The sequence below is a fragment of the Cucurbita pepo genome, chromosome 9 (assembly GCF_057944985.1).
Source record: "Cucurbita pepo subsp. pepo isolate OVF chromosome 9, ASM5794498v1, whole genome shotgun sequence".
Classification (NCBI taxonomy): Eukaryota; Viridiplantae; Streptophyta; class Magnoliopsida; order Cucurbitales; family Cucurbitaceae; genus Cucurbita; species Cucurbita pepo.
The window spans coordinates 4507617-4523484 of NC_141806.1; the positions used below are offsets into that span (position 1 = coordinate 4507617).

At 39.7% G+C, this 15868-nt stretch overlaps 5 non-coding genes across 5 annotated transcripts; 2 read left to right on the forward strand and 3 right to left on the reverse strand.

The window, feature by feature from the left end:
- Positions 1-6605: 6605 nt before the first annotated feature.
- On the reverse strand, positions 6606-6677 carry TRNAK-UUU (transfer RNA lysine (anticodon UUU)). Its single transcript has one exon. It is a non-coding gene; the product is annotated as a tRNA-Lys (tRNA).
- A 282-nt stretch (positions 6678-6959) lies between these two features.
- TRNAK-UUU (transfer RNA lysine (anticodon UUU)) lies at positions 6960-7034 on the reverse strand. The gene has a single exon. It is a non-coding gene; the product is annotated as a tRNA-Lys (tRNA).
- Positions 7035-7208: 174 nt separating this feature from the next.
- Positions 7209-7280, reverse strand: TRNAK-UUU (transfer RNA lysine (anticodon UUU)). Its single transcript has one exon. It is a non-coding gene; the product is annotated as a tRNA-Lys (tRNA).
- Positions 7281-15061: 7781 nt separating this feature from the next.
- On the forward strand, positions 15062-15133 carry TRNAH-GUG (transfer RNA histidin (anticodon GUG)). The gene has a single exon. It is a non-coding gene; the product is annotated as a tRNA-His (tRNA).
- Positions 15134-15224: 91 nt separating this feature from the next.
- TRNAH-GUG (transfer RNA histidin (anticodon GUG)) lies at positions 15225-15296 on the forward strand. The gene has a single exon. It is a non-coding gene; the product is annotated as a tRNA-His (tRNA).
- Positions 15297-15868: the final 572 nt, after the last annotated feature.

Here is a 15868-nt window from a genome sequence, read left to right on the forward strand (position 1 = left end):
TTCAATATGATTGTAAGCCAATTGAGTTTTGTGGAAATTAATTTCGAAAGTGAAATTAAAGCATTGATTTTGATGCCATCTTTACACGAGTCGTGGGATACAGTAGTTGCCGCAATTAGTAGTTCTCGAGGATATGAGAAAATGATGTTCGATGAAATTTGAGATATATTTCTCAGCGAAAGTATTCGAAAACGAGAAATTGAGAATTCATCTGGTGGTGCTCTCAGTGTTGACCAAACGAAAAGAAGTAAATGAAGTGTCAAAAAAATCGATCAAAATCAAAGAACTGGGAAAAATTTTAAAACAGACCAAATGTAATGTGTTGGAGTTGTGGAGAAAAATGTCACTTTCAGACAATTGTATAAGACCAAAGAGGAAGCATGATCACAAACCAGAAGATGATGATGATTCTATAAATTCAGCTGAAGACATTAGGGATGCTCTAATCCTCAGCGCGTACAGTCTGATTGAATCCTGGATTTTGGATTTAGGTGCATCTTTTCATTCATCTCCAAATAAAGAGCTCTTTTGAAATTTCAAGTCTGGAAATTTTGAGAAGGTGTATCTTGTGACAACAAAGATTTTGAGATTGAAGGAAAAGGGGATGTCAGCATAAAAACTCCGATAGAAAATCAGTGGGACATTAAAGAATGTCAGATATAATTCGTGCCTCACGAAGCACCTGATCTCTATTGGTCAATTGGATAGCAGAGGTTATGCAACAGAGTTTGGGAAGAGTTCATGGAAGATTTTGAAGGGTGCTATGGTGGTAGCACGTGGCATAAAATCTGGAAACTTATACACCACTGCAGGGTATATGAACATGTTTTTTGTTGCTAATATTGAGTTTGATGAAATACATTTTTAAAGCTATTTTCTTAAAAATAAAACATGCCCATGAGTTAGGAGATGATATGATTATGTTAGTAGGAAACCGTAAAGGGTAGGGTTCGTTAGTTTATTTTAACCATAAACCATCATATTCTTAAAAATAACACGTATGTATCATGGGAATTTTTTAGCTACAGACTGTTCAACCATATTAACATAACTCAAAAGAAACACTAAATTCAAATAGAGTTCACAATCCAACTCTCTATTTTTTGCTTTTTGGATTGGATCAAAATGAGTTACGAGATGATACGAAACTTAAGGAAATAATTAGACGTTTTTGTGTTTATCCCTCAATCATGAGACGTTAAGAAGAGATCAACATTGGTACTAAATATTGAAGTGGTTGTAGTTTAGTGGTGAGAATTCCACGTTGTGGTCGTGGAGACTTGGGTTTGTGAGGTATTTTTACGGCTCCTCTATTGCCACGTTTGCGACCATGCCCACAACCTTTACTTTCCTTTTTGTGGTCGTCATGTCCCTTCGTACCTGAAAATGAAGAATCAACCACATCTTTCTTTTTTGTTCATGCAAGTCACTCCTCATGTGTGAGTAAGACATGTTTCTCCTCATCTCTATCTTCATAGCCACAAAGTCTCTCCTCATGGACCCTAAGACGACCAACGACCTCCTCAACTGACATGTTCTTAAGGTCGTTAATTTTCTCGATGGAGGTAACAATCTGCATGAATCTTGAGGGAACATCTCGAATGAACTTCTTTAGGATGAATATCTTTTACACCTTGTCACGTAACGAATGGATGCTAGTGACGATTTTCGTCAATTTCATGGTAAATTCGAACCCTTTTTCTTAAGACACACTTGTTAGAAAACAAGAAAAAGAGTCCGTCTATGCGATGATCCTATACGATTTTCTAGATTGCATACATTGAAATGGAACTTATTGGAAAAGGTAAGACAGAAAATTCGAAAGCAGTATCCATTTGAAAAAAATTTGATCCTGTAATTGAGAGTATGAAAAGGGAGGAACTCTGAGGGAAGGAATCCGACTTTCATTAGGATCCTGACTTAGAAGTTAACATACATGTTTATCGACATGTATGTTTATCGGTCCTGTAACAGACTTAGAAGTTAAAAATTGCGCCTAAAGATAAAATTGCGCAATGGCAAGAGTGGCCAACAAGCCAAATCTTGATGGCCAACAACCAAATCTTGGGCCTAAAGATAAAATGGTCGAAGTGGCCAACAAATCTTAATCTTACGCCTAAAGACGACCAACAAACAAATTTTACGCCTAGAGATAAAATTGTCGAAGTGGCCAACAAAAATCTTAATCTTGGCCTAAAGATGGCCAACAAACAAATCTTGTGCCTAGAGATAAAATTAAGCAATGGCCAAAGTGGCCAACAAATCTTGACGGCCAACAAACAAACAAAACTGGATTTTTGATCAGGGAGATTATAGCTTCGTTGTCCACGTAAAGCATTGGTGGATCGCCCTCTATGAGTTTTTCCAACAGTCGCGCAAGCCAGACCCCTTGTGTTGCACCGTCGAAGCGGTGATGTACCCTGCCTCGCAAGAAGAAAAATCAACTAACTTTTGTTTAGTTGATTGCCGGCAGATCGCGCTACCTAAGATAAAGTAAATCATCCCAGTGGTGATCTTACGATCAGCAACGTCACCCACCATATTACTATCACTGTAGCCGACAAGCTCAAGCTTCTCATTTCCTCTCCCTGCACAGTATTTCACACCCTAGCCTCTGGTTTCAGCCACATAGCGCAGGATGCGCTTGACAACCACAAGATGCTCCTCGTTAGGTGCTTCATAAACCTACTCACGTATCCAACGGAATAAGCGAGGTCAGGGCGTGTGTTTACTAGATAGCGCAGGCTCCCAAAAATACTGCGATAATTGGTGGCGTCGACTATCATCATAGTGCCGGCCTTACTCAGCTGGAGCTGGGCCACCATTTGTGTCCTTGTAGGGCTACTTTCCGCTAACCCAGCTGTGTCCAGCAGCTTCTTCGCATACGCATTTTGGCGATGTTGATGCTGACAGTACTCTATTGTACTTCGATGCCGAGGTAGTAGCTGAGCATGTCGAGATCGCTCATCTTCATATTCTTTGACATCTCCCTCTTGAATCTTCCAAAAACTTCCATGTCGCCTCCAATGATTATGAGGTTGTCGACGTACACTCCCACAATCAGCCGCCGCTCGCTGACATGCCATGCTTAGAGGCACAACTCTTGAACTTCAGCGACAACAGAGTATTGGCGAGCTTTGCGTTCTAGGCTAGTGGTGCTTGCCAAAGCCCATAGAGTGCCTTGTGCAAGCGTAGTTCCTTGCCGAAGTTGTCCTTGTCTAGGAAGCCAAGTGGTTGTCAGACGTAGACGGTCTCCTTGAGCTATCCGTTGAAGAAAGCGGACTTCATGTCCATGTGTTGGACCTCCCAAGAGCAATGTGCCGCGATTGCCAGCAATAGGCGGACGGATTTCAACCTTGCAACTGGCACGAATACCTCTTTGAAGTCCACTCCTTGCTTCTGGACATAGCCCTTCGCCACTAGACCGGCCTTATACTTCAACTTCTCCCTCTTCGTTTCGCTTTAGTTTGATACCCATTTTAGCCCTATGGCTCGGTGTCCTGATGGGATGTCCTCCAGACTCCACGTCTTCCTTCATTGCCTTCAGCTAGCACGGGTTCCTTCTTGCTTCGGCGAAGGAGTTCGATTCATCCGCGCGAATGGCATGCGGTTTAGCCACTTCTTCTAAGAGCTCGCGCGCCGCTAGTCCCTATGGTTCACCTCCTCCCAGTAGGTCTTCAATCCTTCGGTATCTGGCTGCCAGACCATCATCGTGATTGGCATCCAGCGTCGAGTCCGTAGTACGTGGTGTTACGAACTCAACTGGTTAAGGGGGCGTAGCAGGAATTGTGGTAAGTGTAGGCGTAGGCGTGTCCGGTACAGCTGTTGTGACGGTGATAATGCCCAATGCTGTGCTCCTCCTTCTCCCAGCTCAATAACGAGGTAATCCATCGTGAATTGATTTGGGTTTTGGTCTACCTCGGTCACATTGTTCCACCACTAGAAGGTGTTTTAGTCAAACACGACGTCGCGCGATAAGTGAGCTCGCCCCCCCGTAGGATCATAGAGCCTGTACGCCTTGCTCCTGGGTTCGTAGCCGATGAAGACGACCTTCAGCCCCCAAGGATCAAGCTTATCGAGGTGGAGACGTGTGATCTTCATATATGCGATGCAGATGAACACTCAGAGATGATGTACCGCTTGCTTCTTGTTGTACCAGGCCTCGTGTGGCGTCTTCTCGTCGAGGCTTCGCATTGGCGACCGATTGAGGAGATAGACCCGTTGCTCTCGATAGAGTTGTCGTGGAGCTTCAGGCGTGGAAGACATTCCTCCTCAGTTTGTCGTCCTTAAAGCGGATCTCCAAAAACTCCTTCCGCAACTGCTCGATGTTGGACTCCCGCACTCGCTACACACCAACCCGGCGAGACTTGATCCCCTCCCAAGCTGATTGCGCGGTGCGCTTGGTGGAGAGAGATGCTAGCATCTTTGGAGGCACAGAACGTAGTATGGCAGCAAATGCCAAGTAATCCTCCTGATACTCGATCGTTTCTTCTTCCTCCGGCTCGACAGCGTGCCACAACCCTTGCGCCTATAGGTTGACGTGCATCGGGTACTGCAAAGAGGCGGTCATCTCCTTGATCACTCGCTCGATGACAACTCGACGTCCGTCTTGCGGTGCCGGCCTCTTGGTGGCGGTGATGGAGACGTCGACACTCGGTGGCGGCATGGAGGAGTGCGACATCACTGCTTGTTTAGTGGTGAGAATTCTACGTTGTGGCCGGCTATGAACCATTGAAGCATATTAACATAACTGCAAACCACAACGAGCTTTTATGAACAAACTGGTGAAGCATATTAGAATTTTTTTGTTTATCCTTAATCATGAAAGTGATGAATGATGACTAAATATTCAAGTGGTTGTAGTTTAGTGGTGAGAATTCCACGTTGTGGCCGTGGAGACCTAGGCTCGAATCCCAACAGCCACATCTATTATTTTTAGCTACGAACCAATTAAGGCATATTAACATAACTCAAAAGTGAAGAAAATTAGAAGTTTTTTTGTTTATCCTTAATCATGAAAGTGATGAATGTTGGCTAAATATACAAGAGGCTGTTGTAGTTTAGTGGTGAGAATTCCACATTGTGGATGTGGGAATTTGGACTCGAATCCTAGTAGCCACAACTACTTTTTTTAGCTGCAAACAATTGAAGCATATTAATATAACTCAAAACCACTACTAGCTACAAATTAAGCTAAATATCCAAGTGAGACCTAGACTCAAATACCATTAGTCACATTTGCTTTTTCTAGCTATGAACCATGAACAAACGGGTGAAGCAAATAGAAATTTTTTTGTTTATCCTTAATCATGAAAGTGATGAATGATTGCTAAACATCCAAGTGGTTGTAGTTTAGTGGTGAGAATTCCCGTGGTGGCCATGGAGACCTGGACTCAAGTCCAAGCAGCCACATCTGCCTTTTTTAGTTACAAACTATTGAAGCATATTAACATAACTCAAAACCAGTTCACAACTCAACCCTCTATTTTTCTCCTTGTATTAGACACATGCTTTCTAATGATTAGTTGTAGATTAGGAAGAATGATGGGTGAAGTTTAGTGGTGAGAATTCTAAGTGTGGTTGTGACGACCTGGGCTCAAATCCTAATAGCCACACACACATAACATGGTTTTGATTTAAGCTACAAAACACAAGTATGACATTCGTAATGGTATGGACCACTTCAATCCTAATCCGCTAAATATCGAAGTGGTTGTAGTTTAGTGGTGAGAATAACATGTTGTGATCATGGAGACCTCGGCTTGAATCCATGCACCAACATAGTTTAGTGGTGAGAATAACATGTTGTGATCATGGAGACCTCGGCTTGAATCCATGCACCAACATTTGATTGTATCTTACAGTCATTCTCATGATTAGTTGTAGATTATGAAGAATGATGAGCAACATATCGAAATGTCTATAGTATAGTTTAGTGGTGAGAACTCCACGTTGTGGCCGTAGAGACTTAGGCTCGAATTCAACCCTAATCCGCTAAATATTGAAGTGGTTGTAGTTTAGTGGTGAGAATAACATGTTGTTGTGATCATGGAGACCTCGGCTTGAATCCATGCACCAACATTTGATTGTATCTTACACGTCTTTCTCATGATTAGTTGTAGATTATGAAGAATGATGAGCAACATATCGAAAGGTCTATAGTATAGTTTAGTGGTGAGAACTCCACGTTGTGGCCGTAGAGACTTAGGCTCGAATTCGAGCAGCCACATTTGACATTCGTAAGTAAGACATTTTTAATCGTCATCCAATATTGTCCTTGTTCCATCTCGAAGTATTGTATTGATGTATGATATGAAAATTATAATGTGGGAATATCCAGGGGTTTGCTAACTTACCCTTAATCATGAACAATCAAAATAAGGTCAACGAGCCCCTTGGTGGTAAGAATTATAGGGTTTGTTAGCTTATCTTAACCATATCCGTCAAGATGGGCACTGTTTGGTGCCCAGTTAACATGCATGTTTATGGACCATGTTGCAACATACGGGATACATGAACGTTATATTCCCCTCCCTTTCCAAAGTTAAGGGATGCATAGTTACCCTTTCGAGAGTCAAATAAGTATCTTCTTACTGGGTATGTTGCGCCATCTGTGGGGTTCAAACCTACGACCACGTGGTTAAAAGCCACACGCTCTACTACTGAGTTAAGATGGCTTGTCACAGCAAAGGTAGCACATGTTATCCCCACTTGTTAGAGAGATATGAAAGAGTGAGTATTTGCTTATTGGTATGTTATAAAGACTAGTCATTGAGTTTTTTTTTGCAGCTATTTATAATTTATAACTTGCCATTTGTGGGCATAGAACCGCTTTGTCACATATGGAAGCACATGTTGTCCCCACGTGGAAGAGAGAGTTGAGGCTAGTATGGTTGCACCATCTCGCTATCACATATGTTGTCCCCACGTGCAAGAGAGAGTTAAAAACTAGGTATGGTTGCACCCATCTGTGGGGATTGAACCCACGACCACATGGTTAAAAGCCACATGCTCTGCCACTGAGGTAAGATGACTTGTCACAACTATGGTAGTACATATTCCCACTTGTTAGGGGGAGTTATTTGAGGCAAAAAAAAAAAAAAAAAAAAAATGACGGTGAGAGTAGATATCAAGCCTTCACAAAAAAAAAGAGTATTTACGAAGACTAGTCTCATTGAGTTGTTTGGAAGCTATTTATATAATTTAAGCGCCATCTATGGGGATCGAACCCACGACCACGTGGTTAAAAGTCACATGCTCTACCACTGAGCTAAGATGACTTGTCACAACAATGGTAGCACATGTTACCATCACATGTTAGAGACAGTTATTTGAGGCTGAAAAAAATGTGACGATGAGAGTAAATCGTCGTGTCTCGAGATAAGGAGCCATTAAGTTCTTTTGCAAAAACCCACGACGCTCTACCATTGAGCTAAGACGGAGACAATTCTCAAATAAAGAGTCATTGGGTTCTTTTCAGCTATGGTAGTACATGTTGTGCCCACTTGTTAGAGAGAGTTCGTGGAGGCTGGAAAAAAGTGATGATGAGTAAACCGTGTGTCTTGCTAGGTTAAGGATGTGATAAAGGGCTACAAATGAGTTGAGATTACTGGGTACATTTATGATGTGATGAAGGGCTACAAATGAGTTGAGGTTACTGGGTATATTTATATACTCTATGTCGTACCCATATTTTTATTAGATTGGTATATATTGATATGTCTTCAAGACTATTCTCGAGATAAAGAGTCATTGGGTCCTTTGTATCTATTTAATTTATAGCCGCATTTGTAGGGATCAAACCCGCAACCATGTGGTTAAAAGTCACACGCTTTATCACTGAGCTAAGATGACTTGTCACAACCATGTATGTAAGTCACAGCATGAGTAACAAGTAGCATCACTTAGTGCCCATGAAATTGATGCATGTTTTTTTGTGATGCTAAGATACCTTGATTGTGCTTGAATATCTTCTTATATTTTGTTCCATTATGATAGATTATGGCTTCAAGCACTAGGAGAGAGACAAAGCATGATTGGGGTTTCGGACGAAGGGCTTAGATAGAGTCTGATCCCACACACGAGTTCTTCATATAGGGAGGAACCTAGAAAGTAGGTGGTCTTATTGTCCACACACCCTGCCATCTTTGATTCATGTTGTTACAACAAATAAGGGAAATTGAAACGACAAAGACAATGTCAGCATGTCAAGAGAGTCTAGATCCTTGAGGGACTTCCGTAAGTATCACCCACTTGGGTTGGATTGAAAGATGACTAACCCCAATGTTGTGGAGGCATTGATTGAGTCAAAGGATAAAATTTTAGGGTACTGGATCAAAAGATCTGGAGAAAGACTATTGATAGCATCTTAACAATACGTGATGAGTCAATCGCTCGGTTGTATCTGAAGGAAGCTTTCGTTTACAAATACAACCAAATGTCAGCCAATATCATCTACTTTTTTTAGCTACAAACGGGCAAATTTGAAGTTTGTTGGTTTATCCTTAGTCATGAAAGTGATGAATGTCAGCTAAATATCCAAGTGGTTGTAGTTTAGCGGTGAGAATTCCACATTGTGGCCGTGGAGACCTGGGCTCAAATCCCAGCAGCCACATCTACCTTTTATAGCTACCAACGAGCAAATTTGAAGTTTGTTAGTTTAGTGGTGAGAATTCCACGTTGTGGCCGTGGAGACCTCGGCTTGAATCCCAGCAACCACATCTACCTTTTTTATAGCTACCAACGAGCAAATTTGAAGTTTGTTGGTTTATCCTTAATCATGAAACATATAAACATGAATCAAACACAAAACATTGATCTCCTTAGATTAGAATGAGAAACTTGGAAAGAATTAGAAGTAAACATGAATCAAACACAAAACATTGATCTCCTTAGATTAGAATGAGAAACTTGGAAAGAATTAGAAGTAAACATGAATCAAACACAAAACATTGATCTCCTTAGATTAGAATGAGAAACTTGGAAAGAATTAGAAGTAAACATGAATCAAACACAAAACATTGATCTCCTTAGATTAGAATGAGAAACTTGGAAAGAATTAGAAGTAAACATGAATCAAACACAAAACATTGATCTCCTTAGATTAGAATGAGAAACTTGGAAAGAATTAGAAGTAAACATGAATCAAACACAAAACATTGATCTCCTTAGATTAGAATGAGAAACTTGGAAAGAATTAGAAGTTTGCTTGTTTATTCCTCAAACATGAGTCGTCAAGACGAGACCCACCTTGGCGTTCACTTTGTCTTCTCCATCTACGAACAGGTTCCTCCTCACTGCACTTCTTGTTGCAGTATTCTAACTCATATACTTATATTTTTTACCAGAGTAATACTTAATCATGCTCTTATTCTTCTAGTGAATCATATCGTCATGGGTTTGTGAGATATTTTTACGGCTCCTCTGTGCCACGTTTGCGACCACGCCCACAACCTTTACTTTCCTTTTTGTGGTTGCCATGTCCCTTCGTACCTAAAAATGAAGAAGCAACCACATTTTTTTTTTGTTCGTGCGAGTCACTCCTCGTGTGTGAGTAAGACATGCTTCTCCTCATCTTTATCTTCATAGCCATGAAGTCTCTCCTCATGGACATTAAGACGACTAACGACCACCTTAACCGACATGTTCTTAAGGTCGTTAATTTTCTCAATGGAGGTAACAATCGGCATGAATCTCGAGAGAACATCTCTAAGGAACTTCTTGACATGAAGATCTTTTTCACTTTGTCACGTAACGAACAGATGCTAGTGATGATTTTCGTCAGCTTCATGGCAAATCGAACATTTTTTCTTAAGACACACTTGTTAGAAAGCAAGCAAAGTAGTCTGTTTATGCGATGATCCTATACGATGTTCTAGATTGCAAACATTGAAATAGAGCTTATTAGAAAAGGTAAGATAGGAAATTCGAAAGCGGTATCCGTTTGAAAAAAATTATGATCCTGTAATTGACAATATGAAAAGGTAGGAACTTTGAGGGAAGGATCCAACTTTCATTAGGATCCTGACTTAGAAGTTAACATACATGTTTATCGATCCTATAACATACTTAGAATTTAACATTTTTTCATCCTGTATGTGCCTATAAGTTAAATCGACCATGTTGCATAGTTACTCTTTGTGAGTAATGGATACATGAGCGTTACTTCCCCTCCCTTTCGAGTGATGTAATGGATTGTATTTCTACTACTAGTACATAATCGTGCTAAATCAGAGGATAAGAAAATATATATCTACGTTCTAGGTACTTTATGGATATCATCATCCCGTTGAGCATGTATGACTGTATGCATGATTGATTGTACATTGAATCCAAGTGGTTCAATCTCTGATCCTCTCTATAGAGAATAAGTAATAGAAGAAATTTCGGAGGAGAGTGAAAGCATCAATTTGGCTAGACGATGACTTATGATGGAATGTCTCCAGTAGACAGAGTGCATTAGAATTGTGAGATGATCTAAGGATATGGCTATAGTACTCTTGATCGATCCAAACTCGATGAGTCAAAACAGAGGAACTTCAAAATGTGAATCCATGTTAAGACCGTCAAACCATCATAGAGATGACGAGCAAGTTAACACATGTACAATACCTTTTCGCTCTAGTACAATGTCGTTATGCTCTAGTACGATACAGTTAAGCTAGGCATGAGACTTCTTAAGGATGATGTGTGACTTGATAGTTTAAATGGATTACCCTGCATGGTGGATCCGTCCTGTAGATGGGTGTTAATCATGTGGATAGTCATTGGAGCTGGTACATATAAGGGGTGGGGCGATGGGTGTTAATCATGTGGATAGTCATTGGAGCTGGTACATATAAGGGGTAGCCCCAGCCCCGACCTTGGACAACTACATGGCCAACGGGATTGAGGCAGAAAAAAGTGATGATGAGTAAGCCATACCCATATATGTTGTATTAGGTTGGGTATATACTGGGTATGTTAGGTACGTTCTAAAGACTAGTCATGTACATGGTTGTACATGTTTGTAAGAGAGTGTCAAATGAGGTATTTTCTTACTGGATATGTGCGCCATTTGTGGGGATCGAGAACCCACAACCACGTGGTTAAATGCCACGTGCTCTACCACTGAGTTGGGATGGCTTGTCACAACCCTAGTAGCACATGTTTTCTCCACTTGTTAGAGAGAGTTATTTGAGGCAAAAAAAAAAAAAAAAAAAAAAAAAAAAGTGCCAAACGACAAGTAGATCTCAATGTTCTAAAAGACTAGTCAATTTATAGTGCAATCTATGGGGATCAAACGCACAACCACACGGTTAAAAGCCACGCTCTCTACCATTGAGCTAAGATGGCTTGTCGCAACAATGGTAGCACATGTTGTCCCCACTTGTTAGAGAGAGTTATTTGAGGTTGAAAACAAGTGACGATGAGAGTAAATCGTGGTGTCTCAAGATAAGGAGTCATTAAGTTCTTTTCAACTATGGTAGCACATGTTGTGCCCACTTGTTAGATTGGTATATGTTGATGTGTCTTCCAGACTATTTAATTTATAGCACCATTTGTGGGGATCAAACCTGTGACCATGTCGTTAAAAGTCACACGCTCTATCACTGAGCTAAGATGGCTTTTTACAACTATGTATGTAAGTCATAGCTTGAATAACTAGTAGCATCACTTAGTACCCCTGAAATTGATGCATGTTTTTTGTGACGCTAAGATAGCTTGATTGTGCTTTAATATCTTCTTATATTTTGTCCTCCCATATGGTGATGATGTCCATGGAGACCCTACGGTCTCTGATTCATGTTGCTACAACAAATGTGGAGAACTGATACGACAAAAACAATGTTAGCAAGTCAAGAGAGCCTAGGTACCTCAGGGACTTCTGTAAGTATCACCCGCTTGGATTGATTGAAAGACGACTAACCCCAATGTTCTGGAGGCATCGATTGAGTCGAAGGATACAATTTTATGAAGAGAAAGACTACCCACAATATCTTAACGATAGGTGATGAGTCAATCACTCAGTTGTATCTGAAGGAAGCTTTCATCTACAAATACAACCAATTGTCAGCTAATATGAGAACCTATTACAACTCCATTTTTAAGGTTTTAAATCTCAAACCATGACTAAAAGAACAAGGCAATAATAGACAAGACAAACAAAAAAACAAAAAACAAAAAAAAAAAACAAAAAAAAAAACAAAAAAAAAAAAAAAAAAAAAAAAGAGTAAAAATTTCACGAGTTAAAATCATACAACATCATTCTTGAAATAAAAATCCAAAATAAAAAATACAAAACAAACTTTGTTCACGTTAGTTTACAAACCAAAAATGGGAATGGCATACACAATAGTACAACAACCCATGAAAATATTGGCTAAACTGATGCCCTCGGTTGACATCCCTATGTAAAAACACGGCTCCTCAACACTCTCCCACCTCGACCGGTAACCTGTGACCACTTGAAAAAAAATATGGGTGAGTATAAAAATACCCAGTAAGCAACAATATCACGGTGTTAATCATGTTTCGTTTCTACACGTAATAGAAATACTCACATTTAGATATCTACCTATGTATTCTCAAGTCATTTTCGAGACCGATTTACAGAATCGCAACTTTAGCCTTGACTTGTTTCTACATGCAATAGAAATACTTTGCTTTAAGATAACTACCTGTGTAATCCCAAGTCTCTCTTTAGGACTAGTTTACGAAATTGAGACATCAACCTTGATCCATCCCTCACACATTAGTAACTCAAATTTCTTTGGAGGTTTTGGTTACATCGTTCATAATACCAATAACCCTATAAGGCTTTCCAAATCAATCTTGCTAAGGAGGCTTACTAGGTTTTTAGGGCGTCTAGACGCTTTAAATATTGTCTATCGTTTTTAGGACGTTCAGGACTAACATCATAGGGCTATCCCAACCTCTTGGTGCTCTTATATCTATACTTGTGATTGATGCTCACAATCCTTTGGGGCTTGGTACTCTAGAAGTATATTGTTCTAGGTCAACTAGAAAATCGCTCTAATTCTAGCGCCCTCAACTTAACTAGGAAGATACTCTTATCAATCACATAAAGAACGGAGAATATTTTCAAAACATTCGTTCAACTTTTTATAGAGATATTAATATCAATCACGTAAGGACGAAATATTCATGCAAACTCAACCGGAAAATAACATCTATCAATTGCCCAAGGTACATATCACAATATCATATCCTCATTTCAATCACAACAAAAATCATTAAAGTAGGCATGTACCTAAATTCTCATCCCAGGGGCATTTCAATCATTTTTCATAACATATATAGTGTTCTCATCCAAATAGCCCTTCTAGAGTCTTAAACATGCATATTTTAAACACCTAAGGCAAGATATGTTTGTACGATAACACGTTCTAGTGTTCCCTGAAATATTACTTGCCTAAAGAATCTGTGGCTACTTACCAAGATCATACATGCCTTCACTTATTGGAGGCTCCAAATTTCTTGAAAATTCACTCATTGATTCTGATTCAAGTGACATTAAGGTCAAATTGCAACTGGGACGAAAAAATAGTGGATCGGGAGACAAAACGATTGTAAAACAATTCTCAATGTACATTCGAAGTTTACGCGCGCAACAATGCATGGAGACTCATGTGCGGGCATATGGGCAGCACGCAGTCAACACTCGACTTTGAACCCCAACGAGCGCGACAATTACCCATGAATTTTCTAGTGGCAGCATGTACTGCTCACTACTAGGCGCTCTGATCAGGTCGAATCATGGATCTGGTGGTGGGTACTGAACTGAGTCGCACGCGGGTTGAAGGGTCACAATTTAGGGTCAAATTAGGTTAGGTCTAAGCGATGCGTCTCCCGTGGAAGTCTAATGCATTGTTCCAGTCAAACCATGACACATTTCCACACGCTTGGCAGACGCATTACTCCTATAGTTCGACATCTTTCCACCGCTAGCTTCGCTGCGTTTCACTGCTCGATGTCTGACGCGTCAATCGAATGTTCCATCTGCACAATTAATTTTTAGAATTCGAAGAATTTTATGGTTTTTTCCAATTTTCTTTATATTTTCATTACTTTTCATAGCAAACTTGAATCAACTTGGTTCCTCCACCAAAGTATTAGAGTAAATAATCCATTATTACAAAGATGTTTTTCTTGTAGTTTATTTTCAACCATAGAAGAGATATTCTCATTCAAAATTGACCTACATTCTCATTCAAAATTACTGTTTCTCAACAAACACCAGAACTCCTTCTAATTCGATTCGATTCTAATTTTCATCACGAAAAATATGCAAAATACTTTCTAGATCAACCTACTAAATTTTGTAATATGAATCTCCTTGAATCTCCCATCTCTCAAGAAAAACTAAGAATGAAAAACTCAAAAACTTACCTTGAGTTCTTCCTTATTTCTCGATGCTTTTTGACGATTCAAGTGTCTAGACTTAATCTCCACAAGGCTCAGACTTAATCTCCACAAGGCTCTAAGTAATATTCGTGGCCAAGGTTTTGTTGGAATCAAAAAAGATGGCAATTACTCAAAATGGATGGTTGAGTAACATCATCTTGGACAAACCAAGTAAGTGACTCCACTATTAGCTTGGTTGGATAAATTGTATTATATATGATGGCGCGTCCTATGGCCCCAGCATATGTCATATGTATGAATGATATGATATGCTATGCTATACTATACTATGTTATTTGATACTATGCTATGTTATTTGATACTATGCTATGTTATTTGATACTATGCTATGTTATGTTATGATATGTTATACCATGTATAAAAGCTATATATGATGGGATCATGTCAAGATGGGTTAAAAATCCAAGAGGTTGTAGTTGAAGGGCGAGAATTTCATGTTGTGATTGTGGATACCTACCTGAGCTTAAATCCCAACCGCCACATTTGATTTTTTTTATTTCTATAAACCATTGAAGCATATTAACCTAATTCAAACCACGCGATTGACTTTTATGAACAAATTTGTGAAGCAAATTAGAAGTTTGTTTATTTTATCCTTAATCATGAAAGCCATGAATGATGGCTAAATATCCAAGTGGCTGTAGTTTAGTGGTTAGAATTCCACGTTGTGGCCGTGGAGACCTGGGCTCGAATCCCAGCAGCCACATCTACTTTTTTTATAGCTACCAACGAGCAAATTTGAAGTTTGTTTGTTTATCCTTAATCATGAAAGTGATGAATGTTGGCTAAATATCTAAGTGGCTGTAGTTTAGTGGTGAGAATTCCACGTTGTGGCCGTGGAGACCTGGGCTCGAATCCCAGCAGCCACATCTACTTTTTATAGCTACCAACGAGTTTGTTGGTTTATCCTTAATCAAGAAAGTGATGAATGTCGGCTAAATATCCAAGTGGAAGGAGATGCGGAGATGCTACTGAAGGAAAGAATTAGAAGTTTGCTTGTTTATCCCTCAATCATGAGAAGTTTGCTTGTTTATCCCTCAATCATGAGACGTCAAGAACAGATCAACGTTGGTACTAAACATTGAAGTCGTTTTAGGTTTAGTAGTGAGAATTCCATGTGGGTGCCCTCGAGACAATGTTGTCCCCACTTGTTAGAGAAGACTTATTTGAGGCAAAAAACAAAAAAAAAAAAAAAAAAACATAACAATGAGAGTAAATCTTGTAGGCCTTCAAATGATAATTGCTTGCTGTGGGTATATTGTTCTAAAGAGACTAGTCATAATTGCTTGCTGTGGGTATATTGTTCTAAAGACTAGTCATTGGAGTTTAATTTATAGCGCCAACTAAAGGGATTGAACACACGGCCACATGGTTAAAAGTTACTCACTCTACCACTAAGCTAAGATGGCTTGTAACAACCTTAATAGCACATGTTGTCCCA